Consider the following 23321-nt stretch of genomic DNA (forward strand, 5'->3'; position numbering starts at 1 on the left):
TGTAGTTCATCTAACATCAAGTATGCTGTAGATACACCAAGTTTGTTATTTGTATCTATGACAAGAAAGATCGAACAATGGAAATAACCGAAGCATCAATCTATACATATTTCACATTATCAGAGATAAACACGCGCTACTTTAGAAGTGATTTTAAAACACAATTGTAGATATCACATATGTTTTAACCAAATGATAAACACTTTAAACTGTTTAATCTTAGAGGGCAATTGATCACCTGATTCATACGCAATAGTCTACCGCGTGTCAGTCAGGCGTATTGTATCTAATCTACGTATTCCACACTTTGACATACTATGTTGAGATAACTATTGATATGATCATGAAGAACTGTGAACTTGCACAGGATTGGACAAGATATATTAGGACTCTAAACAGTAGAACAATAAATGGAAATACGACACCACATGGCCTTGAAAAAGGAACAATAATAGCAACGGATGTAATATGTGTTGATGACAGACATAGTATAACAGCAGCTACATTGGTCTATTATAGCATGTCGATAATGTGTTAGAACACAGTTGGCCTCAAAAGATTAATTGCCGTTTATGATTATGAGTACGCACGCGCGTTGGGACAAATTTTCCATTCACCCAGACAGTGAGGTGCACCTGATTGCTATAAAAAACGCATTTGGCCCTAAAACTGCTATAATTATAGCTCAATACTGCAGACATGAGTCATTGTTGGTTATAAGAGTATGTCTCATTTTAGGACGGGTGAAAGATCACGATAAGATAAATGTTAAGGAAAACTATTAACTAGTCGACAGACTGAACGACTTTAAACAACGCTAGGTTTATGTGGCATTATGACTATGTTCTTCTTATTCAGGCAAAAAGATGCAAGACGATAAAGATGTTTATTAACAATATACAACACTACTACTTACTAGGTATGCAAAAGGAAATATAATTAGCAAAAACAGGGAAAACATAACTCAAAATGGATAATATTAATAGACTCCATAACAATGCCCACTAATAAAATAGAGAAGTAATGTTATTATAACAGAGGAAACATTTACAGCAAAATACGCTCATGTATTGAATAATTTAAGTTTATCCATTTTAAATATAAATAAGTTAAAATTAGCTACAATATTCGTGATCTTAAAAAGTAAATAAGTAGACGTAGAAGGGAAGGCAAAATGCCAATGATAACGGAAGCTATTTTCCTAATATCAGAATGAAGTAAAATATTTATTCGAAGGTTGGTTGGTTGAGGTTGGTTTGAAGAAAACTACACCAGAATCCCAACATACGAGAAAAGAAATAGATTTACTAAGATTGCTTCATATTTAGTATGCAATTTATGTTAATAAATAAGTTAATTTATTTCTACTTTTGGCTCGAAGATGCGTGTTGAGCCGTGAACATCAAAATTGCGTTGTTTTATTTGCAGAGAGATAATCCCAATTTCATAAACTGAGTAGGATAAATTTCATAATTTATTAGAATTATCTTCAGCTAAAATAACGTACATAACCTAAGCAATTGTATGATAATCAAAAATAACCTTCGTCTAGTTCAACTTGTGGGTGTTTCTGTTCCGTATTGTTGCAACTTTCCGGTGGGTGTCCATAAAGTTACTATTAAAGGCTGTATAAAGGGTGCCTCATATGCACACAATCGCTCATGGGCCGAGGTAGGATAAAAATGTCACATAAGTCATGGTTACAAAGGTCTGAATGTCTAGATTATCTTTGTTGATGGATACGCCCTTCAGATTCGCCTCTTTCTCTGACTATCACGTATCTTGGGACCACAAATGTATGCCGATGTATTTTGATACAAATTGTACAATACTTCTTGAAAATTTTGGGACTCTGAACAAGTTCTCTCACACATTTTGACAAGATCATAAAGAAAAGGTAATAAAAGGCACATAGAAAATGTTTTTTTCTGTTTTCTTCATAAGATTATCTGCTTGATAGACATAGTAATATTTGTTTCTCTATTTTTAGCCATATTTATGTGAATATTTAAACCACGTCCTAGTTTAAAACTAACATTATCATACCTGAAATGAAATACATCGCAACTAGCTGTCAACTGTAAACATATGCGTGCTACTAATCCCACATCGACAGTATCATTTACACTAAATACATCAAATAGAGCTCGATTTACAATCACTGCTATAATTTTATGCATATGACATTAAATCATATTTTACAGCGGCAATACTTCAAGCAGGATTTTATGATCGATATGAATCTGGTTATAAATACTGGGTATAAGTAACTACTGCGTTTGTAAAACTGGATTACAGGCAATATTTTATTTGTGTCGAGATAATTTTCTAGATATCCCAAGATTGGCTTTCGACTTTCCTACATGTATGATTGATTGGGATTTGTCTGCTCTTTCAGTAGTAAAAATTAAAGGTGGGTGATTGATGGTAGTTTTATAATTTCAAAATTATAATAATGGTGATTTTGTGAAAAGGTTAGTGTGACGGACTATAAGATTTGAATTAGTGATTGCCAACGCATTCGTCCGAGTTCGAGAACAAAGTGAAGTACTCAGAAAATATTCTAAAAGAAACGTTGTCTTGTTCTAAGCCAAATCATGTCTTTTGTAAATCTAATGACCCACCCACCAAGGAGACATTTTCACAGCATGCAAAACCTGGATGATATTATGTGCAATTTAATACAGTACATTATTGCACATAAAAACATTAAAGATAAAAAATCTAAATAAAAATATATACAAGGTGGTATTATTTGTCAAGTAGGATTCTTTGGCACCCCGAATATAAGATGACAAAACAAATGTAGGTTTTAAGGGGATGGTATATTCTACGTTAATTTAAAATATTCAAATATCTGAATCGATTTTATACAGCTATTCTGAGAAACATAATCTTGCGGTCCCGATTTTCGAACCAAATAATATTAACAAAATATTAATCATGTACCACGCAACCGTACGAGTGCAATTTCTCTTTTGAATCATTTATAATAAATGTTAAAGGTTAAAGTGACAGATGTTATTACGAGTATTTAACAGGTGTTAAAGATTGATTTATTGCTTTGCTTTCAGGTTGACTACTGTTTTCTTACGACTCTTGAAGAAATTATTTATACATTGTAATACAATGTTCAGAACTGAGCCGAGAGGCACCATACCTTTACATGTATTTTTACCTATGTAAAACACAATGACATTAATAATGCTAAAAACATGTTCAAACTTAAACTATGTGTCATTATGTTAAGAGTTTTGTGTTTCAATAATATCAATCAACTCGTTAAAATATTAGTTTGTCTATTAAAATACGGGTTAAAACACTTTGTGTTTATGTTGTATCTTTATTTGACGCTGATTATTATCGCATAATGCATTTTGTGGAAAGGTAATAAGAAATAAAAATACTTATTATGTATTCATTCTAGGCGATAAGCAAGTTAACTTCCTCTGAAATACAATCAATTATTATCTATTATTATTGATAACAAAACAATCTGACAGTTATGTCTTCTGAATTTTCACTTTTTTGCACTTACAAAGATGTGGATATCAGTTTACGTAAATGCATTAAGTGCAAATACAAATTTTCAATTTTGTGTCTTTTTTATTGTTAAAAGTCGTTCGTTTGTTTGTTCTTACGACCGCATTAATGTTTCATTGTAATTTATTATCTCATGGAAAAGTGAATTTACTATAATTTGTAACTTTTGTTGACATTAATTTATTATTATTTGTTATTGCAAAAGCTTTATGGGCAGTTAGAGTTTTTATGTCTGTTTTTTAAGATCTATGAAGCATTATTTATATGTTGCATGTTGTAACATCCTTTGCTAAATTAAAGTTTTGTAAGGATACTTGTTTATGAAAACTCGCTCTACTAAATGATTAATACAAACTCGTTATTGACGTTAATTTTGATAGTCTTAATTAAAATACCAGTTGGTCCCGAATTGTCGTCAATTTAAAGATATCTCTTTTCATAATGAGAACCGTATCATGTCTGATAGATAAGCCATACATTTTAGTCAATTATTTTTTAAAACATAAAGGGTTTTTAATTGCCTTGAATTCTAATTTTGACAAGAATTAAGATATAAGTCACATTTGTAAGGGCAAATGTAGATATAATGTGGAACTTTACGAACGACATTAAATTGATGGAATCATTTATATTGATCACTTTGAGCAAGCTTTGACCTAATTATAAACTACTTTTTAGAAGCATCTCTTATTTTGAATATAGTATAATAACTTCTCTATTTACAATTATAAATATATTACTACAACATGTGTATATAAATTAAAAGGTATTATTTGATTACCGTTTAATCTTTAGTTCGAATAGAAACTTGTTAATGATACAAACATTATACATATGTATTATGCTGTTTCAAACTGGACAAGAATTTATAATGACTATTATAATTTACCAGTGTAATTATACCCACTTGAAATCGTACTATTACATTTGTTGGCATAACTTACCCTGTCTAAGTAAGTCATTTGTTAATTAAAATAGTGTTAATATTTGAAACATGCAAAAAGGAACGTATACAAACTTTTAATAGTTCAGTTTCTGATATTACGCAAATCAATTACATTTGATCACCTAGTAGGTACCTAAAGGGTGGATACTAAAAAGAGGTAGACCATAGAAGAGATAAATATCGGTTGTTACTGTATAGTATACCAGCAGCATTTCTTTTAATGCATAATGGAGAGATGGATGAGGAATAATAGTACCTACTTAACTAAATAAAAAAGGAAAATTTCTAACAAACTTTTAAAATAAAAGCTTCGTTTGAAACATCTGTTAGCATAATAAATAAAGAATACGTATCATCATTTACATTTCAACTCGCAGTACTTACAATGTTTACGTTTCAATATAGTTACGAGTAAAACCCTATTCCTCCCAAGTTATTTTTAGCCTCGGTCAATTAATTCCAATTCCACACGACTCGAGGGTTGTCACACGTACAATTATGTGATTTACGAGTAACGACTTGCTTAGTGTTGTGTTTGTAAAATGGCGTTATTTAGAACAATAATTACACTCGATTCGACGGGTGTGGGTCAACAATTTAATTGCTGGTTTTAAAGTTACAGATGATTGCGTGAGATCACTAGATTTTGTAGGCCAACCAGCCAGCGTCCCAAAGTTAACAAAAAGAAACAACTGCTTTAAGTACATTAGAATAAATTAGACTTGCATGTACGGTCACGAGCATATGTACACACTTTCGTACCATGTCACATTAACTTTTTTGTTAAATTGAACTGTGACTCTCACTAAATGTCAAATATGTTAGTGCGACAGAGTCTCAAAGTGGGTACATTATATTGCTCATGCATGACTGTACGGCATGCCCAAAAAGATAAGCTGCCTACAGAATACCAACAAACAGTTTTTTTTTTTTGAAAAGAAAAGGAACTATTTACTATATTCAGTACTAGCAGAAATAAAGCAAAAAAAAAAAATACGTAGATATTGTGCAAGTTTATTCTAAAATCGTCGTCCACTGCCAATACGAGGAGTAAATTGTGTTTGCGACTGAATAGGGACTTCCGCAGTGATGTTATTAAGTAATTGAACGAAACAGGTTTAGGTATACTTTGAACTGGAATCCAGGTCGAGACAGATATAGAGTTGTTAATATCTTTTAAATTACGTAGACCTGCATAAAAATAATAATAATTAACAATTTCAAAAATTCAAATTTGCAGCTTATTTACGTCTACAACTTTTTATGATTAGGTAAGTATATTACATTCTATGTTAAGGCTCCTTGTCTCACATCGGATAGATATGAAAATATAGAAATTTGATTACCGCTGAGTTTACGGCTGTATTAAGAGACCTATGTCTCTTTGGACGGGCATCTTTGCGCTTTCAATCCCTACATCCAATATATGACAACTTGTTAAACTCAAATTAGTTTCTAAATCCACATTAATTTTATCCTTCTGTTACGCAGAATAGATCCTAGTGGTATATCCTCTGGACATATATCAAGTTATTTAGGACACCCGTCTCTCGCAACAATGCGTAGTAGAGGCTGTCAATAAACAACATGAAATGTGCGTGACCACTCAAGTTATGTGGTCCCAGTAGATAATAAACTTCAATTTATATATGGTCTATTTGCGTGAAACATTATGTTGTTTTCTAGCAAAATGTGTCTTGCTAACAAGGGCCGGAAAATGATAAATATAAGTCATGGCAAGAGCAATTACAATATATTTAGATAAAATGACAAAACTAACAGAACAATAATTCCAAAAGCAAAAAATTACAGTGCGGAAGGATAGATAATAATAATATAATATAGTATAATAAAATAGATATTTATAGATTTATATAGAAATATAAATCACTCGTAGCAGATGAAAAATCTAAACTCGACTACCAATGTCCTATGTTAATATTTCATCAAGACACTGCCAGTGTCGGATTAACTTGTACTATGAGCGCTCTCAAGGCACTATTTAAGTCATCTGCGAAAGATGCCAGGGTCGTTGATGATGTAGTCAGATTTTCTATTTCTATAATGTACCTATTAGTCTTCGTAATATAACCATTTGATGTTAGAAGATTTCACTGAATGTTAAATATGTACCAACCTGAAGCATAACATAACATAACATAAATAGCCTATATACGTCCCACTGCTGGGCAAAGGCCTTCTCTCAACCTGAAGCATCAATCATTAAAGTTAAAATCATTTTATTGGACCAAGTAATCAATTTTGTTGTGATACCACATCATTTCACATAAGGAGTATTATGGCTGACTTTTGACTGTTAGGTATTTACATAGCAATATAACTTATACTTTTAATTCTTATTGAAATGTTTAATTCATTTATAGTATAAGTTTGTTGTTCTATCACTACTTACTAAAATAAAATAGCGCTACTGGCATCAAATCTCTTTCTTAAATTGTCTATAAATGCATCATTCATCACATATTGAATATTGTTGTCTTCAACGATATTGTTGTCATCAGTTCCTTTAGATAAATCTTTAATCTCTCTCATGCATTAAATCACGGCTTGGCTTGGTAACCTTTGTCTTGGCAGATTTTGCCAACTGTGCCATTAGGTGAGCAGCCAGAAAGATATGCAGTAGCGAACTAGAGTAGAATATAATTAGAGCATTATGAAAAAAGTTTGGTTATGAATAATAAATAAAACATATCAGTTATCTAACAGGACAAGTTTTACCTAGTTTCATACGATGAGGCTGTGATACTTTTATAGTCAGTAACCCTCTTTGGGTTACGGTTTTATAAGAGGTTTGGGAGGGACACTTGGGAGGCTTTAAATATTATTATATCTGATTCTATCTGGTTATTAAATCAACTACGAATCTACGATACAACTTTGGAGAGCTCGGTCGAAATTCCACTATACTCTACGAGTAGAGAAGTCAGTGACCTATAAGTATATAACACACTGTTTGTAATACAAATTACAATACAAAAACTGTTACTCGTCTCTCTGTATACATAAATGAACAATAGCTAATTTTCCTACTAGTTACGTAATACACTCACTCTCATATGTATGTCCTATGAACTTATGACATTGAAACACCGATACGTATCTTGAATTGTGAATTATGAATTTCTAATCAGCTGACTCCTAACATATCATAACACGGTCTTGAGTTATGACAGACGGTGATATGTTATTCTAATAATTTTGCATGCAGACAATCTAAGTGTTACATTGTTTGTCATCGATATTCACGGATTGAACCTGCACCGCCTTGTGGCAACATGTTTTGTCTATTTGATATGCTTATTGACTGTAGAGTCTGTCAAGACTTTCAATAGACATAGTTAAAGCTAATGTGAAGATAGATAGATAAGGGTAGTCTAAGATTAAAAGGAAAACTTGCAAAGTTCCATGTTGCTTGGTATGCGAACTGCCTTGCCAAAATGCTTTTCGTTTATGTTAGCGTCACAGAATAAAAAAAGTGTATGGGATTGATATAAGGTAACAAAATTACAAATGTAAAATCGCAATACCGTGGCATTTACTAAAATAATACAAACCTATAATTTAATATGAAATACGAAGAAACAGACGATTTATTTCATATTAAATACGACCCACATGAAAATGTCTACAATATTAAAATGCATTTAACGCAACGCGGTGTGGATTCAATGAAAAACTTGCTCAGTGGTTTTGATTGACAGTTTTCGTTTATCATATAGCAGTGGATGTTTAATGAACTTTATGGGCGAGGCATTGAAGAGATAATTATTTCATTTAAAAATCATGTCGTCGTTGCAAAACAAAGTTAAAAAATTAATAAATAAAATTTAAAAGAGTTAACCTAAATGGTATTTAAAAGTGTTATCGGTATCATAGCCGATGAGAGTTTTTTTTTTTTTTTGACGTGACTTATTGTAGATTTGCCGCAGATGACATTAACTACTTGGCCGGACAAAGCCGATGAGAGTAATGAGCTGAAACTAGTAAAGAAGAAGGCAAAAGTCTTCATCACGTTAGAAATGAAATCAAGCTGTGATAAAAATTGGAACTCGTAGATTAAAGAGGTATTTCCATATGCAAAACTAAAAGCGGAACATGAAAAATCCAACATAGTCTGATAAATACTAGCTAGCAGATAAAATGTAGGTGTGGATACTAAGCGAATGACGTGAAAATATTCAACGTTTATTTATAGGACTGCGTTTAAAAGAGGCGGGGTTTTGGAAGTTAATGCATTGGTACATTAATTACCTTATTTAATATCTCACAACATAATTACAGAACAAGAAATACAATTTCCCACCCAAGGTTCTTTCGAAATCGTATTGTTTTTTTTTTGAGGAAAACTTTTTGTATGGTTATATGGCGATTGATATTTTTATGTACTTTTGTAAATGCTACCTTGGTCAGATTTTTTGTGCTCAATGACATTATTCTTAACTTAATAAAGGCTATATTGCCTTTTTACTGTGTGATATTACCGACGTAAGTTATTATAGCTTAATATTTCGTGGAATAATGGGCAATGCAATACAATTATTTACATGATTTTTTTATTGTTTGGCAGTATATTTGCGAACGTACAATGATTGCTTGTGTTTATAATCGAGATTTCTCAAAACCACTTTATTTACTGCTACAATATAACAAATATCGGAATTTATTATTACAAACACTACGGTAGTTAGTTCAAATATTTTACTATTTTATTTTACATCCTTACCATTAAAACATCTTTTAAATGGAATGTTTTTTATTATACTCACGCCTAGTTGCCGTTGGTGTAAACAGAGACTATGGAATTCCTTTTGCTTTGATCCAAACATCCCCAGCATCCATCATCATCAAATATTCATTATCATCTCTTGCATCCTCAGCATTCATCAAACGTTTCATACATACACGCCGGTTCACAGTAGATCGTACCAAATCTTTTTTAAGGACATTCCCAATTGGGTCAATATATTTACGTCCTTTTAGGTCTTTCTTGTAATTTGTTTGTTATTTTTTCAGGGCCTAGTTATTTCACCTCTCTATTCTTTTAAATTCGTGGTTAATAGGTACCTATTAGACATGTAACGTATTAGATTCTAAGATACCCTTCGGCAGATATATATGTCATTATCACGCATATTTTAAAATAAGTTTCATTATATGCAAGTAAATATCTCAATATCTAACATGATAATAACTACCTAGTCATTATTGTTAAAAGTTGCGAAATGGAATTTAATATTAATTTACCTGTACTTTTATCGTCCAAGCAGATGGGGCCTATACTTTAATGATTTGAAATATAATTAAATATAATAATTATTTGTAATTGAAAATGTTATATACAACTAAAATAATTAATTAAAAAAGTAAATAAACAGAAAAGGCGGGAACGGAAGTGAGAATAACGCGGTGAACGAAACAAATGAAGAACGGGGTTGGACTTGTTCCCCGACTTTTCTAGATGTTGGTTGTGGAAAGAATTACGATGGAAATTAATAAATAGTCGATAAAGTCACTCAATTACAGTGTATTCATACGCAATGAGATTTTTTTTCCCAATCAAGTAAAAAGACGTCGACACATTGTAAAGGTACAAATAACGTCACATACAAAGTAACAACTATTCCATTATGACAGTACTATACCAACAAAAGTTAAGAATAATCTGTTTTTAATAGAAATATAGAAGACAATAATGACGCATGCGCTATACTTGAGTAGTCGTTTAGCAAGCGAGCAGTAATTGAAACCTCGTGATATCCACATATCACGCATACATACAATATTATGTACGTATAATAGTCCTTATACTTCACAATTTACAGTGTAAATTTAATATAATACTTGTATGTGAATAGGAATTCACGAATATAATATTCTGAGGAAAATTCGTCTTTATTGGATCAACGTTGCATCGACCTTTGGATTGAAGAATAGATATTTTCTACAGTGTTGGGTGTTTCTCATCACTAGTTTAAGAGCCACGCTCTTGTCGGTGTAGCAATCTCCATGCTACTTTTTAGGGACAAATAGGGTAGCGGTTTCCCTACTAATCTGTATTTCTGAACAGACGGCACTTAAAAATTCCTACCAAGAGCATTAGTAAAGCACGAGTCATGATATTTTGGAAGGAGCTTACCTGATATACTTCATTTATAATAAAATTATTATATTATGTGTATTATAATAGAAATCTTATTATTATAACGGCCTCCGTGGTCCAGTGGTTTGAGCGTTGGGCTCAGGTGGTCCCGGGTTCAAATCCTGGTGGGAACATATCACAAAAATGTCATTGTGATCCCTAGTTCGGTTATTACATTACTGGCTGATCACCTGATTGTCCGGAAGTAAGATGATCCGTGCTTCGGAAGACACGTTAAGCCGTCTGTCCCGGCTACTATTTACCGATGTAAGTAAGTAGTCGTTACATGAGCCATTACAGGGGCCTTTGGCGGGTCAATAATAACCCTGACACCAGGATTGATGGGGTTGGTAATCTACCAATCCACACGATAGAAGAAGTAGATAGAAATCTTATTTTTAAAACACTTTTTGATTCTTAATCATATACATGTTGTGTACTGGTTATGATGATTAATCCCGATAAAACAGCGCTTAAATATTAGAACTACTGGTTTAATTTTATGCATGGGTCGTAAATTCAAATTAGATCAGTTTTACTCAAAATATCCGGAAAAGATCACACACAAATTCACGACACAGAGTAGAAAATTTTGAAACAATAAATTTGAACACCATGGCATAATTTCTATAAAACTAATAACAAACTATTTTAATTCAGGCACTTACCTACGTTACAATGCAATTTGCTCACAACTCAAACACATAGTGTTGTGACCAAATCAAAATATTCTTAGTTTAAAAATCAAAAACGTCTCACCAATTCTCATTGTGACCAAAGTGCATCAACTCTAATTAATAACTTGATTGGACATAAAACAAAATACAAGGGGCGTCTGTGCGCATGTGATCCATCAAGTGAATGAAATATTCAGGTCAATGGCCGTTATCAACTAATTGATAAAATGCATGTCGAAGTGCTTTTTACGATATATCACTTTAGAAGAAGTATTTATTTTCTTTTTGTTAAAGAGATTGGAGTTTCATATGAAGGACACACTGTGGGGTTTATGCTTGTTATTACTTGCTATGCATAATGTTCTGTGTGTTTATTTCTGTATAATGGTGCCCGTGGTTCTGCAGTAAAATAAACGATTTATTAATAGATATGAAAGTTATCTCGTCGCGCGATCGCATGAAGTACCTTTAAGGTGGGTACTGACCGGTGTTACGAGGCGTATTGTACCATTCGCAGCGAGTATGATAAAATATGTTATATCATGTGCTTAAAATCAGTGTTGATGTTCGCTACGAGCGCCTTATTTCCCTGTACTAACAGCACGAACGCTCGCTGTGTAACACATTACATTACGGCTCGTAACACTAGTCAGTACCCACCTTTAGGTAGGTAAGGCCCGTACTGCCAATTAGGTAAACAAGCCGACTCTAAGCCAGTATAATACACTTTAGGACCACTAGAAATGTAGTATTAACAGATTTAAGGGGTCACGACTCGACTCAATTTACATGAGATATCATACTATGGTGTTCACCTTGTCAATCACTTGAGTTATCTGTATCTTGCATAGTTACTTCTAATGGGACTTTATGGCCGTTATCTAGTTTTATAGTAATTAGTTGATTAGTTTATGACGACGGTCAGCGAGGAATTTTATACGACGACGCTTATAAAATGATACACAATACGTTTTACAACAGCGTGTAACATACGTGTATCTCTTTCGTCACGGACTTACCCGGATAGATAGCCTAGGTAAAGGTATGCCAACGTCCTACTGCTAAGCACAGACCTCTCCTCAAATAACCGGAGCGGGTATGGAGCGTGTTACTCAACCAAGCTGCCGTGCCAACGTTATTTTAACAAATAAAATGTTATTCAGATCTTCATATAAATTTACATACATAAATACATACATAAACTCACGCCCGTAATCCCTAATGGGGTGGGCAGAGCCACAAGTAATCAAAGACAACTTGCAGCCACTGTTGATACGATGCGATGTCGTAAGCTGGATGTGATGAACCTTATGGTGATAAGGGATCATATAAATTTAAAAGTGTATGAGCATCGATTCACACCGGGTTCGATACATAAACATCCTATATACGTCCCACTACTGGGCACAGGCCTCCCCTCAATCAACCGGAGGGGGTATGGAGCATACTTCACCACACTGCTCCACAGGACCAGGTTCGATAATTTCCTATTATTTTTTATATCAAGAGCTTTAAATGACGAAATTGCACAGAAACTCATCCTCCGCATATATTTTTTCTTTTTGGATTGTCATTTTATGTTTTTTTTGTAGAAGCAGCGAAAGTGGTGTGTCGGAATCGTAGTAAAAGGAACTCCATGGTGTCTGCCTACCCTGTGTGCCTCTGCTTACCTTGTGTGAGTTTTTAAGTCTGATGTTTTTGTATTATTATTATACGTAGCGTCCTTTTATAACAAATAGTTTCTTTCTTTTTAGAACCTTTAGCGATTTACATACCTTGTAAAGAAAATGATTTGGCGCGAAATTGTATTTATAATGCCATGGCGAGTGCAAGTATGGTAGCTAGATTGTCACTGTTATTTTATTGTATTTTTTCTATTCTAAAGTGTCTGTTGGGCAAAGGTTTATCATCATATCATAGTTATTATTTATAAACTACTGATATACTTCTATCTTTACGTGCAATGGGTTTCGACACTATTCAAAACTTAGTAAAGATAAATAATCAGCTAGTTCGTTACAAAAAAAGTTGGAGAATTATTGAAAATGTTTATAAAAATAATCAATAGACGATCTATTCTAATGGAAAACTTTATAAAATAGAATGAAAATATTATATTTCAATGGGGAAATCAAGTGTTTGGAAGCTATTATGAAACTTAAACACGCTATGTTCTTCATCAACCACTTTCTTTTAAACAAATATAAGGCACTCTACAGTTCACTAAACCATAATGGAAATGCTTACCAATACAACAAATATATCCGTTGCCGCTGTCAAAAACAGCGGAAATTTTCAACGCACACGCACAGCACACACTACAATTTAAATAACGGCACGATTACAAACTTATTATTGATGGTATTATCTTTATCAGCACTGATTTTAGCGCGATAATTATCTTCGAATAGATATTGAATGCCGGTAAGGAACTAGATGGTATTTTTGGTATTTTTTCCGATGCTTATCTGCGGAGACGAGTGCACGTGATAGAGGCGAATGGACAATAAATTTATATTGAGTTGGCGACAGCGCCGGCAGTCAGATTTACTGGCTATAACCACTTGAGAAGTGGTGCAAGCGAACGGAGATAAGCGGACATCTGTGTGGGTGCTTCATTGGCGCTACTTGAGGAATTCAATTGAAACTAAATTGCTAATGTAGGTAAACAATTGTCATGTGATATTGAGCAGTGGTTTCGCTTATCATCGGACACGGAACATGTTTTCGGTGGCGGGTGCGATAAGTGGGGGATAATAGGTGACATGTGAAATTAAGGCCGTCACCCTGTCAGGTTTTCCTGGTTTAGTGATTGTCCGAGGATAAATCCTCCCATAAAATATAACTGTACTGAATTAAATCGTTCACATAATGACGATATAATATAAGATCGACTTTTATCATTCGCATGCACGCTTGTCCCGGCTTGAAAAGAACGCATTCAAGTCAAATCCGAGTTAGACATTTACGATAAAATTTTCTCTTTGTGAACTAATTTCATTATGATATTCTACCTAGCGGTGATAAGTTGATGATGTAAAGTAATAATAAATAGCTAGATTCACTACTAACTGAGTTTTTCTTCTGTAACGCACAACACGAAGTAACATAACATAAGCTGACGACTATATCCCAATAGAGTAGTCAGAGCTACATATATCGTAAGATGAACTGAGGTGTGGGTACCTCACCGAGCTTTCTGTTAAACTAACGTAACAGGTAGTGAGCAGTATCGCCACCTATAATGGTAGACCTAACTCTGTTAGTGAAACAAAGTATTTTAGAAATAAACAAAACATACTGATTACGTGTAAAACTACCATTTCGCATCGCTAGACACCATGCACTTAAGTATAACTATCCGATTTCACGCAAATGTTGTATCATGGCAAACAGCCTGGGTGGTCTATTGCTCACGATCTGGGTTCGATTCTCGATGGGGACATTGTCGAAATTACTTTGTGGGACTGTTTTTTGTTTGGTAAGGACATTACAGGCTTGAATCACCTGATTGTCTGAAAAAATAAGTTGATTCCTTGCTTCGGAGGGCACGTTAAGCCGTTGGTCCCGGCTATTAGCCGTAAAAATACCTCCATCAACCCACAGTAGAGCAACGTGGTAGAGTATGCTCCATACCCCCTCCGCGTGATTGAGGGGATGCCTGTGCCCAGCAGTGGGACATACATAGGCTATTTATGTTACATCATGGAAAAAAATAATATACTGCGTGTTATATTAATACTACAAAGGTTAACGAAGTCCAAGTTATTAATAGAACAACACTGGCGGTATCAGCTATTAGCTCATGTCAGTCATTGTTAGGCCAAGTACCTACAATTGAGGTGACTACTGCCTTAGAGTTCACAGTAGATCAGTATGGTAAAGTTTGCTTTATACACGGAATAGAAGATAGAGGTTGGAAGGGCCAAGTGATCGAGAAACGCGCGCCATACGAGTATGCGCAAATAGTTCTACTTCAACTTTGCACTCCACACACGGAGCTTCGCAACAGTATATTAAAAGGTCGTCTTGTGCATTTTAACTTGCAGGGTAAAAAAATAAATTCGACTATCATGCAAGGAGATCCCTCATAAAATCCCTCAAAGCTAAAACCTTAGTATAATCGGTTATTTATTAAAACACATTGCCGGTAAAGTGGCTATGGAATTTGAGAAGCAGTAGAGCTATCGTAGTTATCTCTTTGCAGGAGTAGTAAAAGAGAGAATGAGAGAGTGGGGTAGAATGGAACCGGCGACAGGTTCTCATACAAAATGCGCGTTAGGGCTTTTCCAACGTCATTCTTTAACTTCGTGGCTTTATACCCACTTTCAAAGATGACGTCACACTCTACGTCATCAGTTCCATTCTATTATGTTTAATTTAAAATCATTAATCACCGTTGAATCGTAGATATGGAGTGTTTTTGTTTAGTAGAACGGCAACTCTCCGCCCCCCACCAGCATCAGAGCTAGGTTTACCTCCGACTTTAGTTTAGACTTGAATCGTATGGCGTCAGACGTCACACACACCGATGCGTGTGTACGATAACGTCAATGTGTGATGTCTGTGTAAAACGAGGTTGTTTCTATGAAATGTCCGGGGTGTGGCCCAGCACAGCAGTGCAGCGTATATTATGCTGATTATGTATGTCGCGTAAAACAAAGGGGTGACGACTTTGAATATGCAATTAAGTTTGCAAATAAAGAAATAAATGAAAGTCCAATATTAACAGACATATTCAATTCGTGGCAGATAAATGACGTCACAAAACAATAAACAATTGCCGATCGCTGTCGTGCCGCTTGCGCCTCTACCTTGCCTCAACCCCTCCTCGTCATCTTTCAGGCGCGTACTTATGCGTTTGGCGCACCGAGGCCGGACTCCTAACACGTTTCGTGCTACCGGTGTGAAAAAGGTCGCATCTGGGTGGTGCGGCCGATGGACCGTGACAACCTTCCGGGTCGAACACGGAAGAGTTGCCGGTTTCGGACTAATTTGAATTACGAACATAAATTTTCGAAATTTTCATTTGAGAGTTAGATAAATTCGCATCCGTGACGTGACGTTATCCCTATACCAAGTTAGATAAATACCTGTTATAAAGTTTGTTTGGACAGATAGGTAAGTAGGTACTAGTAATCCAAAAAACGATCGTGTCACGTTTAGACTGTCTAGTCTAGAGGTTTATTATTTTTTTTTTTTCAAATTGTATTTATAATCTAGTCTTTATAAATTCTAGAAACAAAGATTTGTTATGAAACACTCTTACTTCTTAGGAGCCATCTAGTAGGCAATTGCTACCTAATCTCTGTCAATCAATCATAGTCAAACCAAATTTAGAAACTAAGTAGGTACCTATCTAATCTTTAGCGATAACTAATTTAAATCTGAAAAAGAAAGAATTTTATAAATTTATCATTGTTTTGTTATCAGCCCTTGTAGGGTTATGAAGTAGTTGAGGCAATTAAATAATAGGTATTAATATTTACTACGTACTAACCTGATACGTTAAAAATACCGAACTTTGTCCTAACCTAATCTCGAGAAACGAGACATAAATAATTTAAAGATCTATCTGATAAATTTTGACGTCTGTTGTGATAGATATGTCACATTTATATACTACCTACTAAGATTTTATCTATCTCGATAAAAGTATGATATTAATATACCACTTAATTTCAATATATAATTGATTCCCGGGTTTTTTTATGTGCTAAACTTATTGCTTTCAATATAGCCCGTGATATGTTGCCGATTTAAATAACCAGACTGCATGATTGGCAGCGTAGCGCCATCTAGCGTCGAGTAGCAAAACTATTCACATTGTAAGTTTTCTTCAGTAACAGATAGGTGGCGGAAAATCTTAAAAAATATTGCTAAATATAATTTGTATTATTCATACGATTACTCGGAATGAGTAAATGATTGACTGACATAAGATATTTCATTATAAAGAAGGAATAACTGCATTTTATTATGACGCGAAGGATTGTGGTAGGTACCTATTATGTAGGTAGGTACGTACTGTTTATTTTAATATATTTTGGAAATGACAAAAGTATCATCTACTCACTTAGGTAGGTATATAGAATACATAAAAAGCTTATTAACTGTTTACTTGTATAAAATAACTAAAATATATTTGTAAACTATGCTTAATACACACCATCCTATACCTACATTATCTCGGCAATCTCATCTCACGACAGATAGTAGGTGGGTACCTTACCTACATTATAAGACATAGTTTATCATCACCTACCGCATAGGCAATATTCTCCGATAATTCCTACCTTATTACAGACCCTGTTAATCACACTATAAGACGAACTTAAATATACCACACTGCTTCTAACCATATGCAAGTATTTTGCTCATTATCATTATAAGAAAAGGTCTCATATCAAAACCGATTACAAACAGGTTCCGGCATTCTGGTTTTTATTTTCATACGCGTAAAGGCTACAAAAAGTCATTGACAGGCTAACAGACACCACGAGCCGTGTGTCTTTCCTGTATAATAAACGCATGTGTTTTTTGCAAGCCCTAATGTCCAATAATACAGGGCTGCGCTGTATTCGACGCTAATTTGTACTCAATTATACCATACGTGCGCACTTCAAATAAAGTGTTTGAAAACACGCAAATATTTCGTGAGAAATTTTGAACTTGGATTCGGGCGAGTCAAATTTATTTTCTAAAATTATTAGTTTAAGGCTGGTATTAATAAACTAATCTCAGCTTCGGGACTGCCCTCAAGATCATGACAATTTGACAGTTCTTATATAAAAACAGGGACTTGAGCATGATCTTGAGAACAGTCTTATCTGAGACTAGTTTATTAATACCACCCTAGGAATAACTTAAGCCGTGATAGCCCAGTTGGTAGACGCTTGCCTCTCTCTCTCGCAGGTCCGAATCCAGCACAGGCCTAAACCAATGATTGTCGAATTTGTTTTCGAATTCATGTTTGGATCATAAATGATTATCACGTGTTCAGCTGTGAAGGAAAGCATGGTGAGGAAACCGACATTCCCGAGAAATGCATTTTCGGAGGTATGTGACCTAACCTGTATTGGGCTGGTTTTTCCCTTCGCGGGTTGGAAGATCAGACAGGCAGTCGCTTCTGTAAAAAAACGGACCTGTCAAATGTTCAGGTTAGGTAAGCGGACCCTGTGAAAAACGGGATAATGCTAGGGGATGATAAGTTAGGAGTAACTAACGGATAATCTTATTAAAATCTCATATCTTATTTTCTTATAGTCTACACTCGTGCACTGCTGGACATAGACCTCTCCTATGGCACGCCACTGAGCTCGATCTTCGGCTGTTATCGTCCAGCCGCTGCCAGCCACCTTATGGATGTCGTCACTGCAACTAACCCATGGACATCCTACATACACTACGTGTTCAAAGATGCGGTCTCCACTCGAGAACCGAGAACCTTTGTTGGTTATTCAACCTGTAACCAGCCCATTATCACTTCATCTTGCTAATATAATTGAAACAGAATACCATATTTTTACAACTCTTCAAACATCGTTCTAGTTGTTAACATCATAAATTGGATTGACAATCTCGGCTTTCGAAAAAAATAATATTAACATTAATTACCTAGTGCTGTCATAACGGTCAGACAGTAGACACGGTGTGGTGGTCCGACGACATTTTATTTAATTATGCGCGTCTTTTATTCTGAACTTGAGGAAGGCAAGCGCAAGCATGGCGGACTACTCCTTAGGGTCAAAGGCGTCCTAAAGCGGCACATGAAAAATTGGGAAAAGCTAACCGGTAAAGGTCCGGAATGGAGAGCTTTGGTTCACACTAAAGTTCATGACTTTGAACATCGACGGCGCTTAGAGCTTGACGCCAAGCGCGATGAATTGAAAGCCCGACCACCTGCGGCCCGACCAATTATACATATTTAATTGGTGTGCTCACATGCCCGCTATGTGCGAGGATCTTTTCCAATAAGATTGGCAATATAAGCCACATGGGAGCACGTGAACGTCGGATTTGAAACAGTCGCTGTAGCCGAAATCAGCTGGATCACATCACTCACTCACTCACAAACCAACAGCTTCATAATAAACAGTTTAAATTATTTTTTATATTACAATAGTCATAAGCCAATTACCGATTGAGGTAAATCTAGCAGATTATGGATAAAATTGCCATAACACCGTTCATCATGCGTAAGTAATATAGGGCCTAGGGTAGGGCTGCTAATTTGGTAGTTTCCTAGGTCAAAGATAAATTATGCAATTCTGATTGCTAAATAAAGACAGCTCTAAAGGTGACAAAAACGTTTTCTTTTTTCTATTTAACTTACATTAATGAATTTTAATAAAAAAAATAACAATAAGTGCGACATTCTATCCCATATTTCTATGACGTCACAGGTTGCCTTTTCATACAAATTCTATAGTCATTTGTTTTGACGTTTAGTAAAAAGTTACTGATCAATTACAGATCAATTAAACTAGTCAATAGTTTGATTATACATAATATTAGTATTTCTTTGATTACGCCTCTAATACCTCTGTAGTTGTTTATTTTAGTACTTACAGTAAAGTATATTCGTTTTTATTACAGAAATACAGAAATTTATTTATAACATTCCGTTACAAGTAGAATACAAAAAAATAAAAATGAACAATGTCAATAGGAGTAAACACCGTTATACCAAGAATAATATTTTGTATTATTCACACTATTCATCTATTAATAATTATGTATGTATTTATTATCGATAACAATAATATATATTACTTATTTTATTTTGTCAATTACTTATGACTTGTTTTGTCATAAGCTCTTTTATGTCATAAAATTGTTGTTCGAATAACCAAGACATCAGTCTCATTTTAAAGGTTGCCGTGAGATTTTGTACTTTTACTGATAAACTGTTATAAAGGAAAAGTCCGCCAACAAAGACTGATTGATATTTATTATTGATGACCCATGATGAAAATATGCCGTGACGATCGTGACTAAGCAATCATACTACTATCGATGGGACTGGAGAGAGCTCGCGGAAGAACGGACATAAGTCGTGGGTTAATTGAAAGACATGGGGGAGGTTTTTTCCCAGGAGTGGGCCTATTATTCACATCCCCCTAGCATTATCCCGTTTTTCACAGGGTCATCTTACCTAAGCTGAAGATTTGACAGGTCCGGATTTTTACAGAAGCGACTGCCTGTCTGACTTTCCAACCCGCGAAGGGAAAACCAGCCCAATACAGGCTAGGTCACATTCCTCCAAAAACGCATTTCTCGGTGTATGTGGGTTTCCTCACGATGTTTTCCTTCACCGCTGAACACGTGATAATCATTTATGATCGAAACATGGATTCCAAAACAAATTCGACAATCATTTGTTATGGCCTGTGCTGGATTCCAACCTGCAACCTCAAAGTGAGAGGCAAGCGTTTTACCATCATACTGCTGGTAGAACCTGCTGATGGGCTACCACGGCTCAAATGGCCTAGTAATAATAATAATAATTGATGACCATAAATAATATGTGCTATAAACTGCTAATAAGCTGAGTTAAGACATTCCTTCCTTTTTTTCAAAAATAGCGATCCTTACTCACTATTTAAATAGCGTTTCAACATTTTCAACACTTAAAAATATTCATTACAAAATCTACAATGCATAGAAAAACACTTCCCAAATGTAATTAATTAATGAGAAGTTGTTTATACTACTCGTATATCTCTGTTGAATCCGAAAATGCGTAAAAAACTAATATAATCTCTGACGCACCCGTACAAACCAGTTTTGGGCATTCCTTCCTTTTTATTACAACGAGTTTTTAGGGTACTGTCCCTAACGGATTAATAAGCGGTGCAAAACTATCAAGTGTATGAAATAAAAATATATAAGTAAGTAGGTATAAGTACCTAAGTTTATTTTGGTTTATAAATGTGTACCTCTGTCCTCTTAAACGATAAGAAAATAATTTTGGAGGTAGACGCCAGCAGCGCTAACATGCGCATGCGCAACGAGATAAAATTAAAAAAAAATGACGAAATCAATAAGTTTGTTTTTTCCCTAACATACGTGTCACGTGATTTTGTTCGTATTTTGACAGAACGGTATGACTTATTTGGGTTCACATATTAGCAGCAATCGACAAAACGACATAATTATATCGTCAGAATAGATAAAATGACCGTGACAAAAATTTATCACGTTGCGTATGTTGACCCTACTAGAGAACTAAAAAAAGGCTGCCTAAATACAAAATGAAGCGTAAAGATAATACTACGTTTAAAATATAAGTAGGCGCCCCGCAGAACTCCCGCGGTCGCAGCGCTAGTGTTCCATTCTGCTTAGAACGAGGGAATATCCAGTTAACGTTCCCAAAAAAAAATCTGTCCGTAAGTACATATTTAACGTGAAAAATTACCGATTTTCTCATTGGTCAGATACATCACTATTCAAAAATATAATGTACTTAATGGCAGAAGCAATCTAAAAAAAAAAACTTGCTCGATATTTGGATCAGATATGGTATAGAATAATGTTGCTGCCTAATGGCTGGGTGTAATAACAAGGGTCAACATTTATATCCAAAAACAAAGATAAAACGTAAACGTATTATCCATGAATTTAGAAGGTTAAACGAAGGCAACATTGTGTCCTAGAAAGTCTCTCATTATTCTTTCTTTTCAATTAAGTAGTTCCGTTAAAATTCGTGGACTTTTATCGTGGCGCGAACTAAATTTTAAACCTGCTATTATCATTTATTAGTCTTTCTTCCCTTGTTAAAAGGGGAATGATAGCCATATTTAGGCTCCAATCTCTATTATATTATATTCCTCCGTAAGTAAGTTTAATTATGATTTAAAAAAAAATGTTGTACTTATTTGTTGACGAATCAAAGAATGTACTGAACTTTTATAACGATGAAGTTATAATACATGGTGTTAGTGACAACGTAACGAAAACTAAGGGGGAGTTTCAAACCATGATTTTGAGTTAATATCAAGTGAAATTTTCCGTCGCAAAATTCATGACATTTTCGTGCCTTTTTAAATTATTTTCAGTTCCATATTTTTGCGACGGAAAATTCCACTTGATAACTACTCAGAATAAAAGTCTGAATCATCCCACAAAGATTTCGTTACGATGTCACTAACAGCCTGTATTTTCTAAACCTTAAGCAGATTTGGTCTATCACGATTTATATAACTCATTCGTACCGGTAGACCATACATTTACCGTAAACCGGTTTTCAATACACCGGTCTTATAGCCAAATGGTTAAAAAACGACTCTGTTCTATTATTGTACATAAGCACTGAAGTGTTACCTTGAAAACTATTTTAGACCTGCATTTGCAACTGATTAGCATAAGGTTTTTATAGTTTGTTGTGATTTTATTAATGTAATTATTGTCGTATGCAACTTTAAATACAGACATTTAGAAAAAAGCCTGACTACCTATACAAGAAATGTATTTAGGTTAAGTTATATTTTATTACCTAGTAAGGTCATATAATAAACGCGTAAAAGGAACACTCCACCCCGCCCCAATACCTACGAGCTTGGAATGAGCTTGACTTACCTCACCCCCGCGAACGGAGCACTTTAGCCTATTCAAACCGTAAGCTGTTAAGGAGTGAAAGAGCCCGCTATCGCTGGCTGTCTTGCTCCCACGCACGAGTTAAGGCGGCACAAAGTAAGAATGAGATTTATGGATGGAGTATCGGGGCTGAGCTAAGGTGTAACACGATTACCTAGGTAAGCGACAAAATTGTCTAGACAATGCCCAGCTGTATCATCATTTCAGGTGAAACGAACAATACGTAGATTCAAGCGATAATTTTTGGGTAAATAGTATATCTTGTTTTTGGGGTAAATGTATATATTATCTATACTTCAGTCTTTGCTAGTAGGTCATTGACGTCAAATTTTCTTAATAGCAGTAACAATACTCATTATAAACCTTTGTTTAGAATATAAATCACTCAAATATGTAA

At 34.6% G+C, this 23321-nt stretch overlaps 1 protein-coding gene across 2 annotated transcripts in view; it reads right to left on the bottom strand.

Annotated features, from left to right (window-relative positions):
• Positions 1-23321, bottom strand: part of LOC126374063 (cGMP-dependent protein kinase, isozyme 2 forms cD4/T1/T3A/T3B) — a 140602-nt gene that overhangs the window by 101690 nt on the left and 15591 nt on the right. Inside the window, exon 1 of one of the 2 annotated variants that reach the window (XM_050020510.1) lies at positions 13574-13824. The exons of the other annotated variant lie outside the window; for it this stretch is intronic. The gene's annotated coding sequence lies outside the window, so the exon portion shown is untranslated. Of the gene's footprint in view, positions 1-13573; positions 13825-23321 lie in introns of those variants that run through there. 2 annotated transcript variants of the gene reach the window in all.

Source organism: Pectinophora gossypiella, chromosome 16 (genome assembly GCF_024362695.1).
Source record: "Pectinophora gossypiella chromosome 16, ilPecGoss1.1, whole genome shotgun sequence".
In the NCBI taxonomy this organism is placed as follows: Eukaryota; Metazoa; Arthropoda; class Insecta; order Lepidoptera; family Gelechiidae; genus Pectinophora; species Pectinophora gossypiella.